General features: G+C 48.8%; 1 long non-coding RNA gene across 1 annotated transcript; it reads left to right on the top strand.

Moving 5' to 3' along the window:
* The first annotated feature begins 2702 nt into the window (after nucleotides 1-2702).
* Nucleotides 2703-7539, top strand: LOC116581162. Its single transcript, XR_004281934.1, has 3 exons — nucleotides 2703-2953; nucleotides 3823-3939; nucleotides 7357-7539. It is a non-coding gene; the product is annotated as an uncharacterized LOC116581162 (long non-coding RNA).
* Nucleotides 7540-8928: the final 1389 nt, after the last annotated feature.

Below are 8928 nucleotides of genomic sequence, written 5' to 3'. Positions count from 1 at the left end.
GGGTCAGCGGCTTTAAAAGCGGACTTCCGGAGCCGGATCACCCGGCTTCCAGTCCTGGCCTTGCCACTTCCGACCTGTGTGAGCTTGCCAAGTTTGCTCAGCTTCTCTGGGCCTCCACCTGCTTCTCTGTGAAATGGAATTAGGGGACGGTCACGGTTTGCTGGAGGACACTCGGTGAGTTAACCCGTGTGGAGGGCAGAGAGAAGCCCCTGGCCCACAGTGGGCCCCGTCCACGTGTTGCGGTTAGTATTGTGCTCCTGGGAATAATAATGACGTCTTTGTCCAGTTCTCTCAACACCTGTACCTCCCTGGGGCCTCCTGACCACTCGGTGGGAGATAGAGCCACCCCCATCTTCCGCTGGGTGGGAGCGAGGCTCGCCGAGGCTCGTGGATTCCCTGCAGACCCCCCCCACTGAGCGGGAAGTGTGGGCTCCAGACCCTGCCCCACAATTTCCCCCAGCAATCTAAATATTTATAGGAAGACTCATGTGCTCGGTAACAGGCTGGGTCTTCTGGGGGTACATTTTTGACAGGGGCTCCCGAGGGACGCCATTAACCACCATCAAAGCTTCCCAACACTTGTAGCCAAGATGACGAGTCTGGCAGAAACGGCCATAGAACCTATTAGGGCACAGAGCTCAGGTCTGGCAACGCGGCAGCCGTGGCTTTGTCTTCGGGGCTCTCTAGCTGCCCCCGGGCTGCCTCTCCCTGCTCAGTCTTCCCGTCCGTCCCCTGCTCTGGGTCCCAGAACAAGAGCATTGACGTCCCTGTTGCTAGATCCATTCTTGAAGGGCTACAACATTCTCGGCCTCTCTGAATACCAGATCTGGGGAGAGGCGCTCAGGGACCGGGCGCGGGGAACCGGCAAGCCCTTCTGAAGTCTACACGCCCTTCCCATCCCACCGCTTAGAGACCTGCGGGCAGCCAGCCAACCCCTCCCCCTGCTCCACCTGCTGTGGGCTCCACCTGGGCTGGGTAGACCGAGCTCCAAGCCTCCCTCTCCCCAGCTGCAGCTCCCAGCCTTCCTGTGCTGACCTTCTGAATTCTCAGGTCGCCTAAGAACAAACTCACATAGAAGGATGGAGGGCAGCCCTACAGGAAATCTACAAGGGCCCCCTCTAAATGTCGATGAAGCTGGGGCTCCTCCGCAGTGTTGAACTTTGATTTATCATCATGTTAATATCTTAGCAAGTGAAGGGCACCCCTGTAAAGCATTATTGCAGCCTGTAAATGGAGAGAAATCGTTTCCTCTGTACCAGGGCAATGAAACTCCGCTCTCGTGATCCGTAGTCCAGGAGGAAACCCTCTGCAGAGGTTAAGAACATTAATACAAATTGAGTAAGGCTTTTTCCTATCCTACTGAGCAAACCCCTTCGCCGCCGTTAGCATGCCCAGATTTAAACAAACTCGCCTGCCGTTAAGAAGCAGGCTAGGGGCGCAGCAGGTGGGTAGAGGGAATGGGAGAGAGATGACATGGCAGCTCTGGGTCCTGCTTCCAGGGGGCCCTGGCTGCCCAACCAAGAGGAGCATGGTTAGAGGGCAACCTTCAACTCCCTGGTCCTTCAAGGTCTGCCAAGAACCAAGGTCACGCCCTTCCCAGGCAGCCTGTGCCCCGTGACCAAATGAGGCAGAGATACAAAGGCTCAGCCCTTCTGGCCCAACATGGGACAGCTCTGAAGGGCAGTGCTTTCCCTGGAGGTCCCCTACCAGACTGGCCGGGGCTTCACGGGGTCCGTGCATTCCCATTCGACTTCTCTGGTCAGAGCTGCTCCTTCCCCCTTCTTGCCACAAGTGGGATCCCTAGCAGACACAAATTCCATCTCAGCATCTGCTTCTGTATCATGAGACAGGTTGAGGATGCCGACCGCTGGCCCTGCCCGGCACAGGCCTGGGGACAGAGGAACATGCACGGTGTGTGGTGAGCCTGATCTGCCCTGGAAAGACCACCAACCTGCTCAAACTTGCATGACGCCAAGAAATCCCCAGGACGCACAGGCCATATCCGAGAGACAGAGAGGCAGTCTTAGCCATCCCCATAGGATGCTGGGAGTGGGAAGAGGAAGGACACACTGGAATTACAAGAAGAGGAGTTGGTTGGGAGAGAAAGGAAGTGATCTCAGTTCGGACAATATTGATTCCAGCAGGATCCGGAGTTGGGGATGGGGTCAGGGAGAAGAAAAAGTCTGGGAGGTGGGGGATAAGGGGCCCCGGAACACTGAGCAGCAACCTGTCCTAGAGATACGGATCTGGGAGGCATCCACATTCTGACGATGCAGTTTGAGTATCTAAACAGAGGAAACTCCCAGGGGCTGTGCAGTGTGATAAAAGGGGAAACACCAGGAATGGGAATATGTCGGTCCCAACCGTGAGGCTATGGGAATCCAGAGAAGAAAGAAATTCCTATGGGTGGAGGTGGTCATCCAAGAATCCCCGCAAAGAAGCAGAGGGATGGTAGGAGAAGATACCACGTAACCCATAATGGAGGAGGCATAATTAAGAGGTGAGCATGATAGTTCTGGGGATGGAAGGTAGTACATGGTAAGCATTTTAATATCGCCGAACTATACAATGGCTATAATGATCAATTTCGTGTTTGTGTATTGCACCGCAATAAAAAATTGGGAAAAAATAATTGACAATACATGGCATGATACAACGGAACAAACACAGGCTGAATGAGCTTTGGGGTCTCAGATGGGGAAGCCAGGAGGCTAAGAAAAACAGTAAGTATCGTAGCATGTCTTTAAATCCAGAATGCTATGGAACCACGAGCTGCCCTTGTGACCTAGATCTTCACGGTAATAGAGAGGAGCTAAGAAATACAGAGCAACTCATTTCAAAATGGACATTCGAGAACCATGAGGATGAACGTCCGTCCCGAAGTGGATTCAACTTGTCCCAACTCAAAGATGTGAATAGAGTTCCAAGCCCATCACAAGAATCTGAAATATTGGTCAGTAGTTAAAAATTTTAAGAATTGCGTTTCCTATCAAGACAAGGAGGCAGAAAATGTTTCCTTCCCTTCAAACAAAAATGCTGTCCCATAGTTACTGTTTAAGTGGTCCCCTCGAAGGTGTCCCAGATAAGGAATAAGGTGTGATGCCCTCTAAAGCAATGGGGTTTTGTGGTGGCGCCCACTCACTTTTCTGTGTCCTTGGGCCCCATATCCCCAAGGCTTAGTCTTCATCCATACAGTAAAGCCACAATGCCTTTCTTGCAGACTGGTATGAGGATGCAAGAAGTCTTGACCTGGTGCCTGCCAAGTGGCAGGTTCTAAACAATCACATCCTTCCAACTTCTGCTTCTGTGGTCATGTCTCCTTCTGTCTCTCTGCTTCCCATGGTCCCATCCCCTCTGACTCCAGCCCCCCTGCCACCCCTCTCACAAGGACCCTTATGATTGCATTGGGCTCTTCTAAATAATCCAGAATAATCTCTTCAACCCCCAATCCTTGATTTGATCACATCTGCAAAGTCCCTTTACAATGTAAACCACATATGAGCAGGTTGTGGGGGTGAGGACACAAACATCTTTTGGTGGCAGGAGTGGGAAGGCAATGCATTCTTGCACACCCAGCACACCCACCTTCCTAAGTTGCTTTTGTGCAACAGATGCAAACTGTATGTCTCCAGCTTGGCTGTGTCCGTCTTCCTACCGCAACGCAGTTTCCTTTTGGCGTGATTTCTATTTAGCAGCTGAATGCTGATCTTGGTGCTTCTGCATATTCTGGCCACTTTGGATTGAAGCCAAATCTTGGGGGTATAACTCTTCAATCAAAGACGAAGATCAGTGACTTTGATACTGTTTGTTTTCCTCTCCCAGCTTCCAAGGAAGGGACATGAGTAGACAAGGAGTCAATGAGTGGGGAGTGGCACGTTCCTGACTGCTCTGAAGCCCCACAACACCCCTGTGCCAATCAGGGCCCTCCAACAATTCCAGGTGTGGGGTCACAGGACAACAGCAAGCATGACCATGACAAGGGAAGGGCCACAGTTAGTCTGCAGGGTGCCTTTGTGCAAATTAAGATGCCTTTGGAGACAGATGTGTTCCCTGTTAGGGCAGGTGGTATTCAGGCTCCCGTGCCCCCACCATTTGTCCGGGCACCTGCACTGAGGAATGAGGGATAACAGAGGCTCCTGGTCTTGAGCAGCTTCCTCAGACCCTCCTCCCATGCCCCTGTTCTTCAGAGGCTCCAGCCCCCCCCCCACAATGCCATCTTCACAGAGAAAATGTAAGGTTTCAAGGAAGAGGTTAATCAAGCTCAAAATCCTAAAGCTCTAGACTGTCAAGGTGGCAAAACGAAGAAGGAAAAAATTAAACTCCAGGCTACAAGCATATTCATCAGCACCAGGAAAAAAAAAATTGCTTCTTCCAAGCCTCAATCAGCAAGGAACACAGAGCAAAAGAGAGAGAATTCACAAAAGCAGTGAGCACTGTATAAATCCCAGATAGAAGCTGGTCAGTTGGAAGGGTAAGAATCATTTATTGCCAACAAATGAGAAAAACTCCTCCACTTTGGGAGATCGACTTCTCCCTGGAATATCCTGCTGATGGGAACTCAGGGCAGTGAGGTTCCCAGCACAGGCACACGTACCTACAGCTTTCTCCTTCTGACTGGCAGCTCAGGACTCTCCTCTCTCCCTGTCTCCCCTGGGCCAATGTCCCCTTGGCCCATTCCCTTTGCCCGCCCCCCCCCCCAGGACCACACTTCATGGTTAAGAGGACCAGGGAGTCAATGTATTGAAAAAAGGGTGTGGACATTCTAGTCTATTGTGCAGAAGAATGTATCATTCCCAAGGTTCTGGCATGGAGAGTGTATGTGTCAGGATAGGACAGGAGATGCTGTGTAACAAATAACACCAAAGTCTCAGGGACATAAAACAACCAATGTTTGTTCTCTTTCTTGCTATGGGTCCAGCATGGGTCATCTGGGGGATTTGCTCCATGTCCTACTCATTCTGGGATCCAGGCTGCTGGGGCAGCCAACATCTCAACTGTTACTGGCCACTGTGGTTGGGAAAAAGAAGCAGACTGCACGCACACTGGCTTTTGGAGCTTCTTTTGCTCACACTTCCCTGGCCAGAATGAGTCACACAGAAAAACTTCACTCCAAATGGGAGGAGAAATGCAGGCTTAGCAGGTTCTCAGAGCAGAGAGCCTGTATGTTGTGAACCACCCTAATGATTACCCCAGGGAGAGGGGAAAAAAGAGGGTGCCTGTGTGGCTCAGTAGGTTAAGTGTCTTCCTTCAACTCAGGGCATGATCTCAGGGTCCTGGGACCGAACCCCACATCGGATTCCCTGCTCATTCTCTTTCTCAAATACATAAATAAAACCTTTTTTAAAAAAAATAGAAGGTAGGGAGGGGAGGGGGAAGAGAAACAGAGAGGAGAGGAAGGGAAAGTCCAGTTGCCCAAAGCTAAGATGTCCCTCCCATGAAAACGCCTGGATAATTGAGAACATGCTTGGTTCCTTTGATTTTGAGGGAAATATGAACGTTTTTACCTTTGTTCTGGCTCAGTTTGAAGATGCTGACCAAAGGTTCCCAAGAAGGCTCCACTACCTCCCCCTCTAGAGGAGGGGGGTCGGCCACCACAGGCAACCGCCTAGATCGTTCTGTCTGATTCACCTTGCCTGTCTCCTCCCTCAATCCCCAGAGGCTGCTTTAGCCCACTGAATGTCTTTCTGGGAAATCTCATTCCGCACCCTGGCAGCATGCTCAATTCCTCCTGTCACATGCTGGTGGCAGCCCTATAAATAAGGCCCAGATTCTTAACTGCTGGAGTCAGCAGAAGGCTTGCACACAGGATGTCCTCACTCACACTGTAGGTATATTTTCGTAAAACCTGTGCATAGAACTTCCTATGAAGAGGGACATGACAGGGAGGTCTCTCTTTGCAGCCAGGGCTCTCTCTGTTTGGGAAGTTCTCAGGCTGGCATGGAAGTCTAGAAATAAAAAAGAATGTCAGTGACCTTGTCCACTTTTAGACAGAAGGTATGTTGGATGATGATTCATGGGACTTCTCCAACAAGGTTTGTCTTGTCTCCTGGTAAGCCAGGCAGCATGTCCTTGTATAAACCAGGCAACCAAGGTCTAGACCCAGACAACTTCATGCTAAACTCCCCACTTTCTCTGGCCGGAGACCATCTTCCCATCTACTTCCAAAAAGGCAAGCAAAGTGCCAGCAAATTCTTCATATATTCAAAATCAAGGTCGCAGGAGAACTTGAGTCCAGTCCTTCCAGACTCTACTAATAGAGAAGGAAGTGGGCTTCACAGACCAGCCAGAGCACAGAGCAGGTAGTGGCAGGTGGTAAGAGTGGGAGGGAGGTCGGTGAGCAGGAGGCAAGGGATCCTCAAGGTCAGAAGTCAATGGAAACATTGCTGGCATTCATCAGTCCACCAGGGCTCCTCCCCTCCAGGTAGATAGATCACTGGAATTCTCCATCCCCTAAAAAAAAAGCAGGGCCATGTTCTAGAGACCAATAATAGCCAGTGAGTTGGGGAAGAAGTGCTGCTGTTTTCAAGCCAAAACTTAGAAAAGGCAACACAGTTACTATGTATCTACCCTCTCCCCTCCCATTGTTGGATCCTAAAAGAGGGCTCCTGCTGAGATGGAGTCACCAGATCAAAGGAGGCTGGATCACTGAATCACCACATGGAGGAGAGTTGACTTGAAGAGTCACAAATCCGTCAGTGAATGTGGCATGAGCAAGAAATAAGTATTTGAAGGTTAAGCCACTGAGATGTCGCGGTTGTTTGTTACCATGAAATGTAACCTAGCTTAACCTTGCCTGATACTGTCTTTCCATGATGGACCAAGCCTCTTGCATGAGGTGGGCAGCTGGGAGTCAAGCCACCCATCCTCCAAGAAAGAACTAGACTCAGCTCTGGATCTCATCTTCAGAATCAGATACCAAAGCTGAACATGAAAAAAAAAATCTTAGCCAAAAAGATTTCACTGTTTTTCTTGTGAATGAGAGTGTGCATCTTAACCAACACTCCTTCTGGACATTGGCTGTATCTACTGTGGTATCTGAGATTAGATTTGGCTGTTCAGCAGATACATAACAACATGGAGCCAAACCAAAATTGTAGAATCTTATCTTTCCTGTACTCTTCCTGTGAGAGGCACGTCTCCACCATTCCCAACAGAGAAAAGTTTTAAACCTCAGGTCATGATCCACTTATGGGTCAAAAAATTAACTTGGTGGTCACAACTGGCATTTTATGGAATGGAGTGGAGTGAAATGGGCTAGGATAAGTATTCATGGATTTTTTTTTTCTGTTTCATGCGAACTCATATGTACATGTGAGCACATAGATATAAATGCAAAATCTATTTTTTACACTTTAGGTCATGGTCAAAATAGTTCCATAAAACAACCATGGGCCCATTGACTGGTGAGTAGATGAAATGTGGTATAGTCATTCAGTGGAACGCTACTCTACAATAAAGAAGGATTAACCCACTGATACGCGTAGTAATGTGAATTATTCTCAAAAACAGCACACTGAGCAAAAGAGTCCAAAAGAGCATACACTCTATGATCCCATTTATAAGATGCTGTGGAGCAAGAAAACTAATTTACAGTGACAGAAAGCAAATCAGTGATTACATGGGGTGGAGGTGTGTTCTCCACTTGTAGTAGGAGTTGAGCTGTGTCCTCCCTCCAAAACTGGGTGATCCTAACACCCAGTAGCTCAGAATATTATCTTATTTGGACACAGGTTTCACAGAGGTAATCAAGTTCAAATGAGCTCATTAGATCACTAATCCAATATGAATGATACCTTTATAAAAAGGGGAAATGTGGACCAGAGACACACATAGTGGGGAGACAATTTACAAGCCAAGGAGAGGGGCTTGGAACAGACCCTTTCTTCAGAAAGAACCTACCTTGGGGAACCTTGATCTTGACTTCCCAACTCCAGGGCCATCAGACTATATCTGTCTGTTGTTTAAGCCACTCAGTTTGTGGTACTTGCTACAGCAGCTCTCGCAGACTAATACAGACTACAAAGAGGCTTGGGGGAACTTCAGAGATGGTAGAAATGTTCTATACCTGGGTTAGGGTAGTAGTTACATGAGTATACATATTTACCAAATCTTGCCAAACTGAATCCTTAAAGTAGGTGTATTTTATTGTAATAATCCATTTTATTTCAGTAAAGCTGATTTGGGGATGCCCGTGTGGCTCAGTCAGTTAGGCATCCAACCCTTTGTTTCAGCTCAAGTCATGATCTCAGGGTCCTGAGATCGAGCCCTGCATCAGGCTCTGTGCTCAGTGGGGAATCTGCTTTTCCCTCTCCCTCTACTCCTCCCTCCCCACCCCCCCATGTCTCTCCTGCTCTCTGGAATAAATAAACAAACGATTTTTTAAAAAAATAAATAAAGCTGATTTTTAAAGTGTTTTAACAAAAAAAAGACTCAGGGCCCCTGAATCAGGGGCCTGAGAAGCAAGGAGAACCCTCCCCCACCAAACTACTAGCCATGGGCCTCAAATACACTATCACCTGTAACCTTCACAGTGATCCTTTGGCAAGGTTACTGTCTTTCTCATTCAGGGAGGCTCAGATGCCCTTTAACAGACGAATGGATAAAAAAGATGTGGCCCATATATGCAATGGAATATTACGCAGCCATCAGAAAGGATGAATACCCACCATTTGCATCAACATGGATGGGACTGGAGGAGATGATGCTGAGTGAAATAAGTCAAGCAGAGAGAGTCAATTATCATATGGTTTCACCTATTTGTGGAGCATAAGGAATAGCATGGAGGACATAGAAGGAAGGGAAAAATGAAGGGGGGAAAGCAGAGACAGAGACAAACCATGCAAGACTATGGACTCAGGGACACCAGCTGAGGGTTGAGAGGGGAGGGGGGTGGGGAGGATGGGTGAGCCCACTGATGGGTATTAAGGA

This window comes from Mustela erminea, chromosome 20 (assembly GCF_009829155.1).
Source record: "Mustela erminea isolate mMusErm1 chromosome 20, mMusErm1.Pri, whole genome shotgun sequence".
NCBI lineage: Eukaryota > Metazoa > Chordata > Mammalia > Carnivora > Mustelidae > Mustela > Mustela erminea.
This window is presented reverse-complemented; position numbering and strand designations above follow the sequence as displayed.